The sequence below is a fragment of the Salvelinus sp. IW2-2015 genome, unplaced genomic scaffold (genome assembly GCF_002910315.2).
Source record: "Salvelinus sp. IW2-2015 unplaced genomic scaffold, ASM291031v2 Un_scaffold1187, whole genome shotgun sequence".
NCBI classification, from domain to species: Eukaryota; Metazoa; Chordata; class Actinopteri; order Salmoniformes; family Salmonidae; genus Salvelinus; species Salvelinus sp. IW2-2015.
The window spans coordinates 114,601-138,117 of NW_019942769.1; the positions used below are offsets into that span (position 1 = coordinate 114,601).

At 42.8% G+C, this 23,517-nt stretch overlaps 2 long non-coding RNA genes and 1 pseudogene across 2 annotated transcripts; 2 read left to right on the forward strand and 1 right to left on the reverse strand.

The window, feature by feature from the left end:
- Positions 1-13,908, reverse strand: part of LOC112069985 (pantothenate kinase 1-like) — a 35,803-nt pseudogene extending 21,895 nt beyond the window's left edge.
- A 1,517-nt stretch (positions 13,909-15,425) lies between these two features.
- On the forward strand, positions 15,426-16,233 carry LOC139024204 (uncharacterized). The gene is made up of 3 exons (XR_011475492.1): positions 15,426-15,741; positions 15,824-15,910; positions 15,992-16,233. It is a non-coding gene; the product is annotated as an uncharacterized lncRNA (long non-coding RNA).
- Positions 16,234-17,040: 807 nt separating this feature from the next.
- Positions 17,041-18,564, forward strand: LOC139024205 (uncharacterized). Its single transcript, XR_011475493.1, has 2 exons — positions 17,041-17,433; positions 17,528-18,564. It is a non-coding gene; the product is annotated as an uncharacterized lncRNA (long non-coding RNA).
- Positions 18,565-23,517: the final 4,953 nt, after the last annotated feature.

A 23,517-nucleotide genomic window follows, 5' to 3' on the forward strand; every position in this document is an offset into this window, starting at 1 on the left:
AATTAAGCAAGTTAAGCTAAATCGTGTTAGCCACTAATGCTAATCACTAGTTAGCTGGCTAGCTAATAAAATACTGAGCTAGCTAATACAGCCTGAACCAGTACAGGTTTAAATCTCATGTTGTTTGTGCAACAGTATCTTCTAAATAAAGATTATATGCGAAGCATGAAATGTTGGTATATCAACAAAGATTTAATGTAGCCAAGATTATAGGGTCTCCTGAAACACTGAACGTCACTTTGGTTCCTACCCTGTCGCAATAACTCGTCCGTGGCATTTTAATTTGTTGTTATGTCAAACACTGTATTCAAAGTGCCCACTATTATTTATATTCTAACTATAGAATTATAATAAACATTCCATTTCCATGATTCCAAAAGTTCACCTAAGTGTTTTGATCTAAATCACAATTGCCCATTTGGTTAAAATAAGGCCAAGTATTTGATACACAAAGGAGTGCCGGAATTGCAGAATTGATGGAAATGCAGGATATTTTAGGTTGAAGTTGAATTGAACAGTATTTTTTAAATTTCACCTTTATTTAACCAGGTAGGCAAGTTGAGAACAGTTCTCATTTACAACTGCGACCTGGCCAGATAATAGAGCACAACTAAGCTCACTACAGACGATCAACACAGTGTAGTTTTACACATACTACACCATGAGCAGTCAGATCAAGCAGTCATCGATCGATGGTATAAAATCAAACTAGTCATCGTGCTATGATAGTCTTAGCTTATGGACATTGTGAGCAATCATTTGGTGAGATAGAGTCGGGGTAATGTAGCGATGTAATACTTAATGTTTATCGATCTTAAAGACACTAGGACACGTGGTATGGATAGATATTATTGACAGAGTGAAATTAATAATATCGCGAGCAATATGTATCAATACTGTATGCAAACGCCGATGCTATTATAATAATTACATGTCACGGGGAGGTCAATTCCATCATGTCTGCAATTTTCGGCCTTCTTTTGTGTATCATCAATACTAGCCTTATTTTTAACCAATATGGCGCAATTGGTGATTTAGATACAAACTTAGGTGAACTTTTTGTGAATCATTGGGGAAATGGATGTTTATTATAATTTATAGTTTGTTATATAAATAATTAGTTTGCACTTTGAATATCAGTGTTTGACATATACACCAATTTAAATGCCATGGACAGTTATTGCGACAGGGTTATGGCAAAGTGAGTTGGTTTTGTTGGTGCCTCTGAGTTGTAGAGCTATGGTGATCTTAGCTGTCGTTACACAATGGTGACAGTTTTGTTATGCATATAGTTGAGCTGAATCTGAAGTATTACATAGAATTTGCGCATAGGTAGAATATGACTTCTATTGAGAATTTATGAGTTAGTAATCATTAGTTGTGTTCGCCCAAAACATGCTGAGTAACATCAACGCTCGTACTCCAGGTGTACAGGACAATGGTGAGTTTATGGTTTAATGTACATCTTAATAACATAAATTTATAAGCATTCAAGTCACAGTATACATATTGTTAAAGATACATATATGACAATGTATGTGAGCTCGATAATCACTTGTATGACCTTATATATCGCATCTCAACGCTCTGAGCTGAGACTTCAACTACTACAGCACACTGAGATATTCAGGGTCGTATTGATATCATGAGGCAGAGAATATGAAGTCATAGCAATATTATACTAATATTTTTCTGTGTAGTGAGCAATCATTAATAAGACCCTCTGATGTAATGTCATAGTATCGTGACGTGTTGAAATCAATTTGTCATTTACTGTTCTCAATATTAGATAAGTCTAGAGTATTTTTTTTTTCAACAATAAGTGTGGCATTATTCATACAGATGACAGCCACATTCTTTCTTGCTAGAGACGATCTGTGTGAATCTAATTGAGCGGAGATTTGATATTAATAACAGTAGTGCACGATTCAGAAACCATACAGGGAGAATGAATGATTAGTAGTCCGTTACCAAAGCGATGGTTCATTAGGACAACAGTACTTACAACAAATGACTTGCTCGTTTTGTGAGAGTGTGGTGGCTGTGGAAACTTAGGTCTGATGACGCGAATGGTCCGGGTGCATAGTAGAAGTATGGATATGGTATGGCGGGTGGAAAATCGGTGGAACAAGTCAAACGTGGAGTTATATTTATGTCACACGTAGTAATATTAAGTTATTAGATGAGAACTCGTGTCGCTTAAAACACATCAATGACCTGAGGTAGGACACTCTCACACACGAAAATATCATTGCAGGAGATATACAAAATACTAAATACTACTTAATATTATATATTACGTCTTATAAGTAGAGCTTGAAATAGATAGGATATAAAGCCTAACCTATAAGGCGGTCAAACCGCGAAGTCGTGCAATAAAACTATATAAATAAAACAAGCATCGGTTGCTCTTCGCTACACTTTAAATGATTAAATGAGACCTAGAATGGTACTGCTGATTCCAATCACTCTCTTCTGGGATGTTGACAGGCATTCCATACTGTGTGCAGTATCCGCATATTGGGTGTGCTAAAGATTCGCGGTATTCCCCTGGTAAGTGGAATACATTCTTGTTGGGTCTCAGGCGGTAGACAAGGGCTAATGAGATGAACATGACAGTGCGCACCCTCTACTGGTGCTCTACATCAGATAGGAATGCCCTGTCCTGCTTTAAGGGGTGCTGCTGATTCGTGTCAGATGAACGTGGGTGACTGATAGGTCGTCTACAGATGAGGAAGCGTTCTGATGTGTTGTTGTGTTTGGTGTCGACACTGCAGCGGGCCCGTGTGATGTACAGATTGAAGGCTTTGCTTGTGAGTGTTGTCTGTTGTGTTCTAGTATGATACGTTGGCAATGTGTGACGAATTCATGACAGTATCAGCGATATTGTGGGGTGAAAGGGATAGTCCGAGTTAGTATAACTATACACATCCTCATCCTCGAATGACCTTTATGAATATGGTTAGGAACCGGACGTCGCATGCTCACGGGAGCGAAGAGGGTGGCTTTGTAGATAGGTATGAGGTCTTGTAGTCTGGAGGACTGGGGGGCGTCGATGTGTGGAGTAGGGGAGAAGGTTGTGTGGTGGAGGAGAGGAGGTGTTGTGTGAAGAGAGAGTGTTGAGGGGAGGTGTGTGTGTGGAGAGGGAGAGGTGTGTGGGGAGAGGGGAGGTGTCTGTGTGTGGAAGAGAGGGGGGGGTGGGGTGGTGAGACGGGTGTGGACGCAGTTTGTGTGTGTGCGAGAGGGAGGTGTGGAGAGGGGAGCTGAGTGTTGAAGAGTGTGTGTGGGAGAGGGAGGTGTGTGGAGAGAGGGGTAGAGAGTGTGTGGGGGAGAGGAGAGGTGGTGTGAGGAGAGGGAGGTGTGTGGAGAAGGGGAGGTGTGGCTGGGATGTAGGAGGTGAGGTGTGTGGGAGAGGGAGTGTGTGGGAGGGGAGGGTGTGATGGGGAGCCAGGGGAGGTTGTGGCGATGCGGCGGAGGTGGTGCAGGGTAGTGAGTGTAAGGGCTGGTAGGTGGCTGTCGCGAGTGGCAGATGGTAAGCTTGGTAGTCGCCGACAGGTGTGTGCAGGGTGGAGGAGAGGGAGTGTGTGGTGGAGAGGGGAGGTGGTGTGGAGGGTGGTAGTGTTGTGGGAGGGGAGGTGTGGTTGAGATGTGAAATAATAAAAAGGTCACAGTAGAGGTAACATATTTATTCTATCTGTAAGTGATCTTTATTCAGAATGTCTTCTATTCTGGTATGTGATTCTGTTCACATCCTGTAATGACGTGTCACTATAATCTGAATATCTGTTGGAGTTCAGGAGGTTTTTGAAAAATGTTCTATTCCCCTATCCCTTCAAGTTTCTTTCTTTTGCCCTACAATGCTAACAGGATAATGATGGGTATACACTGTAGCCCAGGGTTGGGGTCAATTCCATTTCAATTCAGAAGTACATTCCAATTGTCTTCAATGCTTTCAATGAGAAATATGGAATGGTGGAATTGGATGTCTATTCTGAATTGAAATGGAGCCCAACCCTGCGTGAAGTTTACATACTGGCTACATCTCCTCTTGATTTACATATGACAAGAGACAAGAACTATTCTTCTTTGGACGTAATGTTTATGCACTTTTTAAATGTTGTATTGATCGCTGCTGCCGCCGCCCACCTTGGCCAGGTCTCTCTTCCTTAAAAGAGACTGTCTCAATGGCGCTTTTTCCTGGGTTAGAAATACACTACGTTAAAAGTTTGGGGTCACATTAGAAATATCCTTGTTTTTTGAAAGAAAAGCAAAAAAAAATCTGACGCATTAATAATAACATCAAATTGATCAGCAAACCAAGTGTAGACATTGCTTAATGTTAATTAATCTTTCCAGGACAGGGTTGGAGTTTAACCTACAGGAGGGTATTCCAGGAACGGGTTTGGAGTTAAAAACCTACAGGAGGGTATCTCTCCAGGAACAGGGTTGGGTTGTAAAAACCTACAGGAGGGTCTCTCTCAGGAACAGGTTGGCGTTTAAAACCTACAGGAGGGTCTCTCTCCCAGGAACAGGGTTGGAGTTAAAAACCTACGGAGGGTATCTCCCAAGGAACAGGTTTGGAGTTAAAAACCTACAGGAGGGTCTCTCTCCAGGAACAGGTTGGAGTTAAAACTACAAAGGGTCTCTCAGGAACAGGGTTGGAGTTAACCTACAGGAGGGTATCTCTCCAGGAAACAGGGTTGGAGTTAAAAACCTAAGGAGGGTGTCTCTCCAGGAACAGGGTTGGAAGTTAAAACCTCCAGGAGGGTTCTCTCCAGGAACGGGTTGGAGTTAAACTACAGGAGGGTATCTCTCCATGAACAGGGTTGGAGTTAAAAACCTACAGGAGGGTAATCTCTCCAGGAACAGGTTGGAGTTAAAACCTACAGGAGGTTTTCTCCAGGAACAAGGGTTGGAGTTAAAAACCTACAGAGGGTATTCTCCAGGAACAGGGTTGAGTTAAAAACTACAGGAGGGTATCTCTCAGAACAGGGTTTAGAGAGCCCTGATAGGCTATTGGTTTTGCCCTACTCAAGTTTTCTCTAAAGGCGCCTAATTGAAATGTTCTGCAGTTGCTTGTGCTGCAATAAACTGATGTGGTACCTATAATCATTGCTACTAAATGTACAGTGACGTATTTTAACGGGCAAAAATTCCACCAAAAATACAATGTGGTATTTGTTTTTATTGTGCATTGTTGATATAGTCACATGTTTTAAATGCCAGCATATCATGCCACCTGAGACTGTAGGCAAATAGGAGGCTGTGTTTGCTTTAACCCAATTCTGATGCAGTACTTCATGCAATCCCCTGGGTAGATAACATATAGCTAAAATAATCCATGGGTAAATGTTCAGGAGATGAGCTCATGCAACTGACAGCTCAGAAAGAATGTTGAGGTGGTGTTGCCAAGTTGAATGTGCAATATATTTTGTGTAATACAGTACACCACTTCAGATTAAATGCAGGCCTAATTTGAATCTCTCTTATAATTTGATGCTGATATTGATCACACCATTTTGTACAGTGGTGTGTTACTGAATATGTCATTATAGGCTCGGTTGGTATGCATGCCATTTATGTGCTACTTCTGCATGCATTAGACATAGTTAGTGGTTTAATCATATCGTTTTATGGTAAATGGTTCAGTAAACTTGAAGTATGGCATTGTAACATTGCATGTGAAAAAAATCTAGGGTAGACCTATCAAATTGGCACCCCGGGTAGGTAGATTTGACAGTAGATGAGTGTGCAAAGTAGAAATACTGGGATGCAAAGGAGCTATATAAATAATACAGTAGGGGAAGAGGTAGTTGTTTGGGCTATTTATAGATGGGCTATGTACAGGTGCAGTGATCTGTGAGCTGCTCTGACAGTATAAAACAATCCGAATGGAGAAAGACCCATTGAAATAWWTWWGAATATATGTGTTGCCACCCTAGGGTAACACACTACTCATAAAGSAAATGTTTATTTATTAATTAAAAACATAAAATACCATCAAATACRGTCATAAATTTGAAAAATACCATATATATGATATGATATTTTGACCATATCTCCCAGCCCTAGTACTGCGCTGCACTCTACGCCACTGCGATATCCAAACRTATGAAACATGAGGAGAATAACAATCATAGCCATATTTATCAATTTCTGTGTAGTACAAATCAGAGACCCCTGATGTAATTCAATTACTGCGTGTAAATCAATTTCACTTACTGTACTATAATAACCAAAAGAGATTTTTTCAAAACTCAAGGTGCCATATCATAGCTGACAGCCCATTCTTTCTGCAGACGTCTGTGAATCTTAATTGGGAGGAGATTTTTAAACAGAGTCACATTAAAAACCTAAGGGAAAWTTGATTATTAGTCCGTTACCAAAGATTGCATTGGCACAGTTCTTCCACCAAAAATTWGTTTTTTGTAAATTTTTCTGTGAAAATTGTTGAAAGTAGTCCTTGTGCATAGACTTGTATGGTTTGTTAAACTTTGAAATCAAATGMTTTTTTTGTCAAAGCGTAWTTCCGTTATTATGGAATTGTCCTTAAACCATATCTGATAGGAATCCACGAAAACATGCAAGGAAGTAATAAATATATATCTTTTTTTTATCGTCTTTAAAGAGCCTTGAAAAAATAAAAATAAAGCACACTGTACAGCAAAGACTATAAAACTAAAACAAGATAACCCTCACTTCCAACTGATTAAATGAGACCAAGGTCTGCAGTTCCAACCTTTTCTTAGGTTGAAGGATTACTAGGGCAATAGGCAAACCTGCCTCCCTGGTAGTGGAATCATTCTTTATCAGGGAGCAACTAGAGGCACATGACAGTCCACCCCACCAGAGGCACCTGCCCTGTCCTGCTTAGGGGCAGTGTGTGTCCAGATGAAGGGGCAGTGTGACGAACAGACAGACCAGGACATGTGGGTGAAAGGTGTCCGTTTTCCTCCCCCTCCCCGGCTCTCTGCAGCCACAGGGGGTTGAGAAGGTGTCTGTGTGTGGAGAGGGGAGTGTGTGGGAGAGGAGAGGTTGTGTGGGAGAGGAGAGGTGTGTGGGGAGAGGAGAGGTGAGGTGTGTGTGGAGAGGGAGGTGAGGTTGTGAGAGGAGAGGGAGGTGTGTCTGGAGAGGGGAGGTGTGTGTGGAGAGGGGAGGTGTGTGTGAGAGGGGAGGTGTGTGTGGAGAGGGGAGGTGTGTGGGGAGAGGGGAGGTGTGGTGGAGAGGGGAGGTGTGGTGGAGAGGGGAGGTGTGTGGGGAGAGGGAGGTGTGTGGGAGAGGGGAGGTGTGTGTGGAGAGGGGAGGTGTGTGTGGAGAGGGAGTGTGTGTGTGAGAGGGGAGGTGTGTGTGGAGAGGGGAGGTGTGTGTGGAGAGGGGAGTGTGGTGTGGAGAGGGGAGGTGTGTGTGGAGAGGGGTGTGTGGGGAGGGAGGTGTGTGGGAGAGGAGAGGTGTGTTGGGGAGAGGAAGGTGTGTGGGAGAAGGAGAGGTGTGTGGGGAAGGAGAGGTGTGTGGGGAGAGGAGAGGTGTGGTGGGAGAAGGAGAGGTGTGTGGGAGAGGAAAGGTGTGTGGGGAGAGGAGAGGTGTGTGGGGAGAGAGGTGTGTGGGAGAGAGAGGTTGTGGGAGAGGAGAGGTGTGTGTGGGAGAGGAGAGGTGTGTGTGGAGAGGAGAGGTGTGTGTGGATGAGGGGAGTGTGTGGGGAGAGGAGAGGTGTGTGGGGAGAGGGGAGGTGTGTGGGAGAGGGAGGTGTGTGGGGAGAGGAGAGGTGTGTGTGGAGAGGGGAGGTGTGTGTGGAGAGGGGAGGTGTGTGGGAGAGGGGAGGTGTGTGGGAGGGAGGTGTGGTGGGGAGAGGGGTGTGTGGGAGAGGGAGAGGTGTGTGTGGAGAGGAGAGGTGTGGTGTGGAATGCGGAGGTGTGTGTTGGAGAGGGAGGTGGTGTGTGTGGGAGAGGGAGGTGGGTGGAGAGGGAGGTGTGTGGGAGAGGGGAGGTGTGTGTGGGAGGGGAGGAGTGTGTGGGGAGAGGAGGTGTGTGGGAGAGGGAGGTGTGTGGGGAGAGGGGAGGTGTGTGGGGAGAGGGGAGTGTGGTTGTGGGGAGAGGGGAGGTGTGGTGTCGGGAGAGGGGAGGTGTGTGGGGAGAGGGAGGTGTGTGGTGTGGAGAGGAGAGTGTGTGTATGTGAGAGGAGAGAGGTGTGTGGGGAGAGGGGAGGTGTGTGTGTGGAGAGGAGAGGTGTGTGGGGAGAGGGGAGGTGTCTTGTGTGTGGAAGAGGAGAGGTGTGTGGGGAGAGGGGAGGTGTGTGGAGAGTGGGAGTGTGTGGAGAGGGAGGTTTGTGTGTGTGGAGAGGGGAGGTGTGTGTGGAGAGGGGAGCGAGTGTGGGAGGAGGTGTGTGTGGGAGAGGGAGGTTGTGTGGAGAGGGGAGGTGTGTGGGAGAGGGAGGTGTGTGGGGAGAGGAGAGGTGGTGTGGGAGAGGAGAGGTGTGTGGAGAGGGGAGGTGTGGCTGGGAGAGGAGAGGTGTGTGGGAGAGGGGAGTGTGTGGGGGAGGTGTGGGAGGGGGTGTGGGGGGGGGAGAGGCAGGTGTGGTGTAGTGGGGGAGGGGAGTGGTTTAGTGTAGGGAAGGGGAGGTGTGTGGGAGAGAGGTGTGTGGTGGGTAGGGACGTGTGTGGCTGGAGTAGAGGGGAGTGTGGTGAGGGGGATGTGTGGTGGAGAGGGAGGTGTGGTCTGAGATGTGAAATAATAAAACAGGTCACAGTAGAGGTAACATATTTATCTATCTGTAAGTGATCTTTATTCAGAATGTCTTCTAATTCTGGTATGTGATTCTCGTTCACATCCTGTTATGACGTGTCACTATAATCTGAATATCTGTTGGAGTTCAGGAGGTTTTGAAAAATGTTCTATTCCCCTACTCCCTTCAGTTTCTTTCTCTTTGCCCTATCAATGCTACAGGATAAGTGATGGGTATACACTGTAGCCCAGGGTTGGGGTCAATTCCATTTCAATTCAAGAAGTACATTCCAAATTGTCTTCAATGCTTTTCAATGAGAAATATGGAATGTGGAATTGGAATGTACTTTCTGAATTGAAATGGAGCCCAACCCTGGTGAAGTTTACCATACTGTACATCTCCTCTTGATTTATATTACAACGAAAGAGACAAGAACCCATTCTTCTTTGGACCGTAATGTTATGCACGTTTTAAATGTTGTATTGATCGCTGCTGCCGCCGCCACCTTGGCCAGGTCTCTCTTCCTTAAAAAGAGACTGTCTCAATGGGCTTTTCCTGGTTAGAAATACACTACCGTTTAAAAGTTTGGGGTCACATTAGAAATATCCTTGTTTTTGAAAGAAAAGCAAAAAAAAATTGACCATTAAAATAACATCAAATTGATCAGAAACACAGTGTAGACATTGTTAATGTTAATTAATCTCTCCAGGAACAGGGTTGGAGTTAAAACCTACAGGAGGGTCTCTCTCCAGGAACAGGGTTGGAGTTAAAAACCTACAGGAGGGTATCTCTCCAGGAACAGGGTTGGAGTTAAAAACCTACAGGAGGGTATCTCTCCAGGAACAGGGTTGGAGTTAAAAACCTACAGGAGGGTTTCTCTCCAGGAACAGGGTTGGAGTTAAAAACCTACAGGAGGGTATCTCTCCAGGAACAGGGTTAGAGTTAAAAACCTACAGGAGGGTATCTCTCCAGGAACAGGGTTAGAGAGCCCTGATAGGCTATTGGTTTGCCTACTCAAGTTTCTCTAAAGGCGCCTAAATTGAAATGTTCTGCAGTTGCTTGGTGGCTGCCAAATAAACTGATGTGGTACTATAATTAATTGCTACTAAAATGTACAGTGTATTTAAGGGAAAATTCCACTCAAAAAAATACAATGTGGTATTTGTTTTATTAGTCCATTGTTGATATAGTCACAACATGTTTTAAATGCCAGCATATCATGACCACCTGAGATGTAGGCAAATAGGAGCTGTGTTTGCTTTACCCAATTCTGATGCAGTACTTCATGCAATCCCCCCTGGGTAGATAACCTATAGCTATAATAATCAATGGTAAATGTTAAGGAGATGAGCTCATCCAAATGACAGCTCAGAAAGAATGTTGAGTGTGTTGCCAAGTTGAATGTGCAATATATTCTTGTGTAATACAGTACACCACTTCAGATTAAAATCAGGCCTAATTTGAAATCTCTCTATATTGATGCTGATATTGATCACACCATTTTGGTACAGTGTGTGTTACTGATATGTCCATCTATAGGCTCGGTTGGTATGCATGCCATTTATGTGACTACATTCTGCATGGCATTAGACATAGTTAGTGGTTTAAATCATATCGTTTATGGTAAATGGCTTCAGTAAACTTGAAGTATGCATTGTAACATTAGCATGTGAAAAAAAATCTCAGGGTCAGACCTATCAAATTGGCACCAAAGATCAACATTTACAGTTGGACAACAGATTAATTATTATCCAACAATATTGGCTTCTGATGTGAACATTAGGTTCTGAATATAGTCGATAGGGACCAACATTAGGTTCTGAATATAGTCGATAGGGACCAACATTAGGTTCTGAATATAGTCGATAGGGACCAACATTAGGTTCAGAATATAGTCGATAGGGACCAACATTAGGTTCTGAATATAGTCGATAGGGACCAACATTAGGTTCTGAATATAGTCGATAGGGACCAACATTAGGTTCTGAATATAGTCGATAGGGACCAACATTAGGTTCTGAATATAGTTTATGGGACCAAGAGATACAATGCTGGTGTCGATGAAAGCGTCCACTTGACTGAAAGCTCATCGAGGTACCTCTAAAAACCAGAGTAGGACATGCGCGACAACTAGGGCATAACAGAGAACAGTTATTTACTCTCTCCAGTCTCACACAATTAGAGCTGAGGAATGCCGACTAGCAGGCTTAACCAATGGGACCGCTGAACTTGTACAGACCCGGGAGGTCTGTACTCTAGTACAGACCCGGGAGGTCTGTACTAGAGAGAAACTCAACAATACTGGAGAGAATGTCTCTCAATGACCCTGAGGGTGTTAAATAATGGCAGTGCAGAATAGCCCTACTTGTGACAACATTTGTAATCTACTCTGTACCTTATTCCTTTCATACTGTATGTTCGAGTTTCGAGAGGCTCAAATTCCATTGTCATGGAAACAATAGCAAACCAACTCACCTGGCTTCGTTACATTTCTCGGTTTCATAGTGGTGTGCTCAGGTGAATGCAAACACACTTATGAATACCCCGAAAGAACACAGGTATGCAAAGTTAAGATCAGTGTTTTTACAATCCTTTGTTTCCCCCAGTTTCAGTTGTTACAGCAAATTAAAACAGTCTTGCATCGTGACTTTGTCTGCCAAGTTTTAACTTCTAACAGAAACCAGGGAAAAGGGAATTTTTTAACATTCGGGGGCGGCGCCCTGGCTCTTTCACCCAGCCTTGCGGAGATAAGGGCAGCCGCTAATTGGCCGAAGTACACCAACCCTTCTTATCAGGAGCGATTTCAGCACACCTTCTGACTGAGCGGACACCAATCACSGTGCAACTAATACAAAAACAAAAGGAGTCACTTGTTTTCTATTGAATGACAAAATAACGTGGCTGGGTCTAACACCACAACGCGGCTGATCTAATAATAGATCACATCCAGCACATCATTGTTAATATTAGGAGCAAACTAGTTTAATAGGGTGGTTTACTGACAGCCTAAAGTAAAGTAGTCACAGCCCCTTTGATCGCTTTCAGAATCACTTTTAATTCTCCTAGTACATTTACACATACCTGAATTTTGACTCTGTGAAATGGTGCTGCCAGCAAAAGACAAACAGTAAACTGACAGAATATAGACAGAGGAATTGACACAATCTATAAACAGCAGAATGTATACAACACACGAGCATCAACCAAAACACCATGGCTACTCTCACTGGAACGACAACCTGGCCCCTAAATGATGACGCAAGACGTTCGGTACCACGCATAGCTGGCTATGCAACTTGTTTAAATGCAGCGTCTTTAAATGACATGTAGCACAGTGGCTTACAAACCTCTACCCGGTGACCCCCGGACGTAGGCCTATCACAAGTTMGTTGTAACCCCTAAACTAACTCACCTGATTAACCTACCGGTAATCAAGTGCTTGGTGATTAGTTGACAGACTAAAATCGGGTGTGATCTGTGGTGGGAAAAATACCCATGCATCATACTTGAGTCAAAGTCAAGAGACCTTTATAGTAAAAGACTCAAGTAGTATTTTACTGGGTGACTTTTACTTGAGTAAAAGTTTTGAAGTATTTGGTTTTAAATATACTTAAGTATCAAAAGGGTAAAAATCATTTCAAATTCCTTATATTAAGCAAACAAGACGGCACCATTTTCTAGTTTTTTTTCTCTTCATTTACGGATATCTGGGGTCCCACTCCAACACCATTTACAAACYAAGCATGTGTGTTTAGTGAGTCCGCTAMATCAGAGGCAGTAGGGATGACCAGGGATGTTCTCTTGATAAGTGTGTGAATTYGACCATTTTACTGTCCTGCTAAGCATTCAAAATGTAACGACTACTTTTGGGTGTCAGGGAAATTGTATGAAATAAAAAGTAAATAKTTTTCTTTAGGAATGTAGTGGAGTAAAAGTACTTGTTGTCAAAAATATAAATAGTAAAGTACAGATACCCTAAAAAACTTTAAGTAGTATTGAAGTAATTTTAATTAAGTACTTCACACCACTGGGTGTGATAGCTGTGGAATAGTAAAATACATGTTACGGTTCAGGGTCCCCGTAGAGGGGGTTGAAAACCCTCCATTGTAGCTGCCTATAACATAAAATGTGTAATTTGATGAGTAAACACAGAAATGACTAAATGCAAAAGTTGCATCTGCAAACACAATTGTCAGTGTCACTTACGTGGTCTGTTTCTCTTCYCCGACTCAACTCTTCTTCGTAACCTGCATCTTTTCGCAGGAGYTGACCCATTGGCTTCGACATGATCGGTCTGCAGGTGATGGAAGTGTTCAATATTGTTACTAACACCACTACAGTTTCCACTTGATTTGTACGCGTTACAGCCACCGATGTTAGCCTGAGAATGAAACTCCCTTTGAAGTCCGTTGGCATGACAAGATCCTGAATCTTTTTTTCCGATAATTGATTTTGCTTTATCCATTGTCGCAGTTGTCTAGCTACGTCAGATATCAGGCTAAACTAACCGAAACGAGGCAGAGTTGCTGTCTCTATCTAACTAGCTCCTACGTTAAAATACAACCCCGCGCACCCTCCTTAATAATATATATTGTAACGACCCTGGTAACGACCCTCGTTACAATATTTTTTTTAACGAATTTGCTCGAGTAGAAAATATGTATTCGCTCTTAGTACCAATAKTGTGCGCCTTTTATTCAGTTGACAAAAGGTGTAAAGACCTATCCGCTTCAACACGTTTTGGCCAGGAGGTCACTGTCGGTCATTTACTTCCGACGTTTACAGCCCGCCGCTACCGCAGTTTCTGAGTTAAAACAGCCGGTAGGCGAGCTAGTTACGTCACAAATAATGGCTCCCGAACCCGTTTGCCCTCTCCAGGGGACACGGGCGGTGGTCAGTGCTATTTGTGATCCTCGGGACGTCCCAACCACAACCTTAACTTAACACATTAACTTAACCATGTCAACTGCAATGGAGTAGAGACACCCCAACGATCCCGGATAGTACGGTCCCAAAAGCACCCGTTCTCGTTCTATACAGAAAAATACAAACAAGCATTCAGGTTCATATGTCCAATAAGCAGAACGGTCGTGTTATAGCGTAACCTTAGGCAATGGATAAAATAATTATTGTTAGATTATTTAATGTTACTTCTCTCTGAATGTAGGCTAACGTTCAGCCWTGGCTGTGCCGTATTTATAGGTATGTGTTGCGGTCAGTAGCCGTCATGTTGAGGTGATTTATAACACACACGCCGTCAAGCAGAGGGCACGACAGCCAGGCCTGTGTCGTGAACATTTTCCTATGTGTTGAAACTGATGCAGATGGAAAAGCTGTTTACTTCTTGCTATGCCATGTTGTTATTCCCCACCCTGGTTTTTCAGAGGTGACTATGAAGCTTTTGTTTTCACCTGTGTATCTCTCAGTGGGTCAGAGTTGAAGGGTGGGTTGTCGATATGTCGTAGACTAAACATCACGYGGAAACTGTCAACGTGGATCTTTGGGTGTTGTCCGACATGACTTGTTTTGTTCTGGCACGGAAACTATACCACCAGGTCAAAACAGAGGTTGGATTGTTCATCACATTTTATTTTTTATTTTATTTGTCAGTAATGGTTTGAGCACACTGGTCTGGTGTTAGGTTGATATGATTTTCCAGAATATCTATTTTATAATTAGGCCTGGTTATAGTTGATTGTTCTGCTGTAGGGCCTGCTGTGAACACAGTGGCATATTCCAAGATGTGTATTTAGTTTTGCAGTCCTACCTGGGGCCTGTTGCACAAAAGTAGAATTAAGACATCCGGGATAAATGACTCAGCTGAGCTCAATGAAGCCAAAACATGTGCGTCCAGGCTTAATTGGTTGCACAAAGACCAAGCCAGGATGAGCAGACACGGATTCATTAAGCCAGGTGAAACCAAACCTGGATAGGTGCGCGCTCACGGCTCACTCAAATAGACCCGCCACAGATCACAGATTAACTGATTTACCATGGCAACTAGAGCCGCGTACTTTTCCCGTCGGAAGCACAAATCCTCATGGAGGCATACGAGGAGGTAAAAGATATAATTAAGAAGAAAGGCAACACCGCCACAGTGATAAAGCAAGAGAAAAAGCGTGGCAAAGTATTGCAGACCGCCTGAATGCGTAAGTAGTGCACAATTACACACTCACCGCTCGCTGAAACATCACAATTACAATTCAAATATTTAATTCACATCTCCAAAAATGCAGTTGTACTGTAATTATGAAACGGTTAAATTTTAATTGAAATGCACTGCAGATATGAGTGAAATTGTGTAAAGTAAATCCATCACACTGTATAAAGCTATGATACATTTTTTGATATTTTTACTGAAAACAAGACAAAATACCAAGTAATTTTTTTGCAGTGTGACTCCATTAAATGTGTGTGTGTGTGTGTGTGTGTGTGTGTGTGTGTGTGTGTGTGTGTGTGTGTGTGTGTGTGTGTGTGTGTGTGTGTGTGTGTGTGTGTGTTGTGTGTGTGTGTGTGTGTGTGTGTGTGTGTGTGTGTAGATTAAACATGAACGGGCCAAAACGGACATGGCAGCAGGTCAAAATCAAATACAAGAACATTCTGCAGAATGGTATGGTCCCTGACTAATATTTACAAAACACAAGCATATATTGTACCCAGAAGGTGCCTGCTCACACATTGTCTGTACTGTTTTAGCAGTGAAAAGAATACCCACAGACACAGGCACGGGTGGTGGGTCACCAAAGGCTGACCTTACCCCAGCAGAGGACATGGCCTTGGAGCTAAATAAAGGCAGGCCCGTCTTAGAGGGGATCCCTGGGGGGAAAGAGACGAGCATAGGTTCCTCCCAAGATGCCACCCGCTTCATTCAAGTATGTCCTTCCATCTCTACATGGGATACAACCACATTCATATTGAATCAATTTGGACTGTCTGACTTTGGTTTACCTATTGCCTTGCAGTGTCTGGCAGCACTGTGTTCTGTTAGAGCCACCAGCACAAGCACCAGACGATGCTGATCCAGTGAGTACTCCATCAAAGGCATACTGTAGGCCTGGCATGTCTTGTCTACTAGCTTCAATATGAATCCGATTAAATGTGATAGGGTGAAGGCCCCAGTGCAGCAGCAACAGCACATGATGGAGACGATGATGAGGAGGAGACCATCTCTCTGGATTCCAGAAGGCATGAGGTATCATGTTAAGACTGTGAAAGTACTATTTACTCTACAATGGTGAGGAGTCCTCATCAAAAAATCTAATTTCTTTTACAGGACCCAGATGCTATACAGTGGGAAAACCAGCCTGGCAACATAGTGCGTATTAATAAAAGGACACCACATCCTGCCAAATTCCAGCTGCGCTAATTGTATTGTGTTCACAGAGCTCACAAGCTATCAGAAAGTTGTATGGCAACCACCTCCGGCGCCAAATAGAACTGGCAGACATAGACATTCAGTACAAGAAGAAAAAGATGGAAAATCTTGCACTGGGAGTCCGAAATAAAAAAGAGGACAATTAGGAAACTGGACCTTGAAATAAAAAAACCTTGAGAGGGAGGTGAGATATGCCTTCAATGTACACTGTATGCTGACTGTAACACAAATGTATTAATCATTATTTTTCTTTCCTCCCCCAGCTCAAGAAGATGACACAGCTCAAAATAAAATTTAGGTATATTCTCGTAAAGTCAAGTGAGCCATGACATATGAGCTCTTATTGTGAGCACACAGGACGGTGGTCTTTCTACGTTTTTTTATTTATTTTCCAGCAATCAGTACAACCAAGTCATCGTTATAAGGCATCGCCCTCTTTTGCCCACCCCCCAGCACCAGGTGTGGCCACTAGCCTATATGAAGGCCCAAAATTGTGTGTTCCTTTCTGCTCTGACAATGGCATGCCCATTCGTGCGAGATGTGGTGGATGAAGAAGCACTTGTGCTGAGGAGAGCCTTCAGGCGAGAAAGGGTCTTCAGGGACCGGTTGGACCCACTGGCCTTCCTGATGACCATCTATATGAAAGATACAGTTTTTCTGCAGATGGCATCAGGTATCTATGCAGACTACTGGGTCCAGGATTAAGCACCGCACTGCACGGAGCCATGCACTGAGTGTGGAGCAAATGGTTTGTGTGGCCTTGCGTTTTTTTGCTAGTGGAGCCTTCCTGTACTCAGTGGGGGATGCAGAACAGCTGAACAAGGCCACAATTTGCCGCACAATAAGGAGTGTGTGTCTGGCTATCAAAGCATTAGCAGATGTCTTCATCTCCTTCCCTGGCCACAGAAGACTCTGTGACATCAAAGAGGAGTTTCTATAGGATTGCAGGTAAGAGGATCTACAAATTACAGGACAACTGTTAACACATAGTAGGATACTCATTACTTTGTGTGACAGGTTTCCCCAATGCCATTGTGCAGTGGACTGCAAACACATAAGGATAAAAGCCCCCTCAGGTGCCCATGAGGCCGATTTTGTGAATAGGAAATCCTTTCACAGCATTAATGTTCAGGTGAACATAACTTTTTGATATTGTCCATTGACGAACACTCTGCATTGCCAGTGATGTGCATTGATTGGTGTAATATTCCTCATCTTATGATTTCAGATGGTCTGCAATGCTGACTGTGTGATCAGCAATGTTGTGGCAAAATGGCCTGGCTCAGTCCATGACTCCAGAATCTTTCGGGCCTCTGAAATCTATCAGTGCCTATCACAAGGTAAGCCACACAACCCCTATTTATAACCATCATGGCTGTGTCAAGAATATCACTGTGTTTATGAGGTAGTAATGATGAGATTTTGTGTTGACAGGTGAATTCTCTGGTGTGTTGCTGGGAGACAGGGGGTATGGCTGCCAGCCTTTTCTCCTGACACCTTTCACAGACCCCAGGAAGCACAGCAGGCTACAACCATGCCCATGCCAGGACCAGGGCCAGAGTTGAAATGACCTTTGGCCTCCTGAAGGCACGCTTTCACTGCCTTCACAAATTAAGGGTCAGCCCTGTTAGGGCATGTGATATTACTGTGGCTTGTGCTGTCCTCCACAATGTGGCCTGCCTGAGGAAGGAGAGGGCCCCCAGAGTGCCACCAGCCATGGACTGGGACAATCCGGCAATCTTCCCTGATGACGACAGTGGTCGGCTGCTGAGGGACCAATATGTGTTGAATTATTTTAGTTAGTATGTGTGCTTTCAATTTTGGTTAAATATGTCCTGCGGTGGCAGAGGAATTTTGGGTTTTTTTGGGTTCGTTTTTTGACGAATTTGGCCTCTTATGATGTTTGTGCGGTATACTGTGTGTAATACAAGGCTGCAGGGAGGCTACTGCATCCATTCATTTGTCTGTTCAGTTGATGTGTATGGATTTGTCCTGCATTTATTTTAGTGTGCAGACATGCAGGGTGTGTTATATACAGACCTTTGAATGTATATGTATCATTTTGTATAATATGCTTGGATTCTGTGCTTTCCATCTTGTAGAGTCACTGTGACTTCAGTTTCGAAAGGAGCTGATGGTTTACCTGCTTTGTTTTGTTCTTATTCAATAAAGGAACATAATGTTACACATTGTGTTTTTATATTCATATGGAATGTGTATTTGTTTTATATGACAGAGTACTAGGGCCACACTGAAGAAAGGATAAAGTCATAAATTTATGAGGCTGGTTCTTTCTGCAGAAAAGCTACATATTGTTTTTACAGTTTTGATACTTATGACAATGTGATACTTAATATTCTGGCACATCAGCATGTCTTTGTTTATGAAACCATACTGAAGTACAATTTCACGAAATGCCCCACATCTGTCATTTTAACAACTGTCCTCCTTTAAAACAACTGGTTACAATATTATGACTTGTGTTTTTTTCCCCTCTGTGGCCCTAATATTCTAATTTTATATATAGCCTTATAGTCTATGGGAAACTGTAAATTATCTAATGATAGCAACATCATCTAAAAATCCTTTTTTATCCAAAATCATTGAAATTAATGATCACAAACGTTTAAATAATAACAGTGGGTCTAGTTATATGTGATAACATGTATAGTGAGCAAAGTGAAATAACTATTGGTTTCCATTTGTGGTGACTGCTGACTGACATTAGGGATGAGATTAAATAGATCCTGGAATTTAGCCTGGTCTGGAGCAGGCTAGCTCCACAGAATAAATCTCCATGGTAATTTATACCATAACATATCCTCCTGCCCCCTATCCATCTTTAGTGCAACCGGATTACGGATCAATTGAGCCAGGATCACCAAGATATCCTGGCTTAATCCCTTATCCTAGTTTTGTGCAACAGGCCCCTGGTGTTCATCCACTTGTGTACATAATAGATTAAGGCTCCATGGGTTCATGAGAGAAGTTTGTGAGACCGCTTAATTAATGTGTAGTTTCAATTGTGTATTTTTAAAGGAGCTGTTCATTTTTGTATTTCAGTCAGTTGTTTATTTATTTTAAAATGTTTGTATTGTAGCGATCCTCGCTAAATGAACCACGTCACAATTCCAACCAAGTGGGTTAACCTTATTGGTGTGATGCGAAGGGTGTTTGCCTTTTCACGCCAGCGACCCCGGGTTCGCTTCGTTCTCTGCCCCGCCGTTCACTACACTGGTGTTAGAAGTGGGATGGCGGCCCGGACGTGTGAGGGGGCTGAGTAGTCGACGCACGGAACATACCTCCAACCTCCAACATACCACCAACCTCCAACAGGAGGTTGGTGGCACCTTAAATTGTGGAGGATGGGCTCGTGGTAATGGCTGGAGCGGAATAAGTGGAATGGTATCAAACACATGGTTTCTATGGTTTCCATGTATTTGATGCCGTTCCATTCGCTCTGTTCCAGCCATTATAATGAGCCGTCCTCCCCTCAGCAGCCTCCACTGGTACCTACCCGTTCGGACGGGGCAGTGTAGCGATCCTCGCTATATGAGGCACGTTACAATCCCCACCAAGTGGTCTACCCTGTTGGCGCGATGCGTATGGTGTTTGTATTTTACGCCAGTGACCCGGGATTTGCTTCCGTGCCCCCACCGTTCACTACAGTAGGGCTATGTTAGGAATTGCATCTATTAAAGGCAATTTCCGATTGAGGCGACGTAGCCTACAACATTTTAACGTGAATGTGATCTTTGTGAATGTTTGAACATTGTCTTGAAAAGCCTCAATGCCTATAATCGTGGCCTCAGTCATATTTACCTGGTACAATAAGGGATGAAAAAAATATAACAAAAAACGTGATACTCTGATTGCCCCATATAACAAGTACCTAAAAGGATATTATTTTTTCCTATTGAAATGTAAATTTGTTTTAATCTATGAGAGATGTTATTCTAGTCTTGTTCACGTCTGTGATCTTTGTAGAACTGTTGACCAGTATGTACAGTTTTTTTGTGCTATTTGCATCACAACGTAAGACTCAATTAAGCATGTATGAGGAACAGTGCACTGTTAAAAAAATGATATGTTATTTCACAGTACTTTAATAGGTCATTTTTAAACATGCATTTTTCAGGACAGTTCCTGTAATTAATATTCACATTTTCTTTGCACTGTGATTTTACGGGGGAAATTATGTGGTTTTACAGTAAATTATTCTATACCGCAAATATTACACATGATGTAGAGTTGGCTTTCACTTGGTAAATCTAATTTTGTCTACTGTCCATAGAAACTAAACGGAGGGTTATCTGACTGGAACATTAATACCATCTAGTGGACAGAAACAGGAAGTAGTAGAGAGAGACCTTAGAACAGGGGCGGGCAATACCAGTCCTCCAGGGCCTGTGATTGGTGTTTTGCCCCCAGCCCCAGCTTATTAACACACCTGACTCCAATAATCACCTAATCATGATCTTCAGTTTAGAATGCAATTTGACCAATCAGCCGTGTTTGCTAGGGATGGAGAAAAAGTGTGACCCCAATCAGACCCTGGAGAACTGGAGTCGCCCACCCCCCCTTGCCTTGGAACATAACGGACTGTTAGAGGCACGTTCTTTATTTTTTGGAACAAGTAGGCTATGTTGTGTTTGGTGTTTTAATTTAACCTCATAACCAGCAGCGTCTGAACAAACTCACAAAAACAAAAAGAAATAAGCTATTCCAAAGTGTCACATCATCAATAGAATGCGGCACATTACCGTTTCAATAAGATTGTTTGACAGTGTTACTCTTAACATTTCTATCTTAATGCTTTTTGTTGTTTAAAAAAAAAAAAAAGAAGCCCTGAGCTTTTCATGATCTATTTGAGGGGTTGAAGGAATAGTATGTATTTCTGTTCTTCTTCTACAAAGAATGTTACACAGATAATAATACAATATATTTCTCTTTATTTTCCCATGCCAGTTTCTAGGACACAACATACTAACCGTCATTCATGGAATATCACCGTACAACTATACCGGGACAACTATACCGGGACAACTATACCGGGACAACATGCCACTGTCATTCATGGAAAGTCCTCACAAGGACTGTGTACTCTCGTAATTTAAGCGTGTTAATCCTTAAGTCTATTGACGCACCCGTGCGTAACGTAATAAATATATCCCCATCATTTGTTTTAAGCTCGAGATATACGTTTCTTTAACTTGGGTTGCTTCTCAATCCATCACATCCACCAATGTCGGCCTTCCGCATCTGCGGTGGAAAGTGGCTGAGCTACAGCTGTGTTTGTCAGAACATGAGAGACATCCCAAAACAAATCGGTCTTCTCATGATAACGTCTGAACGGTTTGGCCTGCAAACAACCCTGAACAAAAATATAAAGGCAACATGCAACAATTTCTAAGATTTTACTGAGTTACAGTTCCTATAAAGGAAATCAGTCAATTTAAATAAATTCATTAGGCCKTAATCTATGGATTTCACATGATTGGGAATACAGATATGCATCTGTTGGTCACAGATACAGTACCCTAAATAAAAAAAGGTAAGGGCGGTGGATCAGAAAACCAGTCAGTATCTGGTGTGACCACCATTTAGCCTCATGCAGCGTGACACATCTCCTTCACATGGAGTTGATCAGGCTGTTGACTGTGGCCTCTGGAATGTTGTCCCACTCCTCTTCAATGGCTGTGTGCGAAATTGATGGATTTTGGCATTCGTGTCAAGACCCTGGTGAGGACGACGAGCACGCAGATGAGCTTCCCTGAGACGGTTTCTGACAGTTTGTGCAGAAATGATTCGGGTTGTGCAAACCCACAGTTTCATCAGCTGTCCGGGTGGCTGGTCTCAGACGATCCCGCAGTTTCATCAGCTGTCCAGGTGGCTGGTCTCAGACGATCCCGCAGGTGAAGAAGCTGGATGTGGAGGTCCTGGGCTGCCGTGGTTACACTGTGGTCTGCAGTTGTGAGGCCGGTTGGACGTACTGCCAAGTCCTCTAAAACAACGTTGGAGGCGGCTTATGGTAGAGAAATTAACTTTAAATTCTCTGGCTACAGCTCTGGTGAACATTCCAACAGAGTCAGCAAGCCAATTGCACGCTCCCTCAAAACATGAGACATCTATAGCATTGTATTGTGTGACAAAACTGCACATTTTAGAGTGGCCGTTTATCCCCAGCACAAGGTGCACCTGTGTACGCTTCTTGATATGCCACACCTGTCAGGTGGATGGATTATATTGACAAAGGATAAAATGCTCACTAACAGGGATGTAAAACAAATGTGTGCACAAAATTTGCGATAAATAATATTTCGGTGATCTTTCATTTCACCTCATGGAACGAGCATTTTACATGTTGCGTTTTATATTTTTGTTCAGTGTATAATTAAAAGAAAATGTCACATTTTTTAAATGTAAAACACGCTATAATATTCTACAGGACATATAGTATTCCAATTGTTCACATGAGAATAACATAACAATTATATACAGTACCACGGTTATGTGGGGTTATTTTCTCCCTTCAAAACCATGTGTCAACAGCTCTTTTGTTTAGTCTACTGTTCAAACTGGTGAAACTTGCCATATCAAGGTCCTATGTAACACTAGKAGCAATGTGAAGAGGTCCAATGTAACACTGTTAACGGCAGATATAGCGTCACTTGTCATTTTTTTGGGGGGGGGGGAATACTCTGCTCTGCAGCCCCAGCCAACACGGCAGGAGTGATTACAGTGTATTCAAATATAAGATGATTTTGGTTCGCTTGAGTAGGCCTCATCATCAGTGTCTTCAGAAGACTGTAAGGCTAAAGACTAAAGTTGGTCAGTTAATCSTATAAGGCCACATGGTGGCGCTATTGTAACGTACTGTACAAAAAGTATTCTGCTCAATGGTCCATAGTCTCATTTGCCTATATCTGATGATAAACCCCTTGATTCATAGTTATGTTCTTCTCAAAGAACATATTTATATATCTATAGACAAAYGGAAATATTTTAWTGACAAGTATCTCACAAGCATATYATGAAAATTAAACATKTMATCTATGTTACCCAACTCATTCTGATTCATCCCCAACATGACTCAAAAAAAAAAGCCTCTATATATTTCCCTGATCTTCGTTATTGTGAGAAATTGGCCGATTTTGAAATGATCTGAACAGATTTGGGCAAGTCAGATAGGCTTAAATGTTAGAATTTGGGTTTACAAAACGGAAAAATAAGATTCTGACCCTCTGAATAGGGATAAGGATTTGGTACTCTGACCTTTAATCTGGATTGAATGTCGTTTTTGCGTTTTTCAAAACTCAAAAAAAGGTAGTGATTAGGATAGTTTTGATGCCCGAAAATCAGGATTATATTGATGATCAAGACTTGATGCCACTGGAACGGTGGATTTAGATGGGTGAACAACC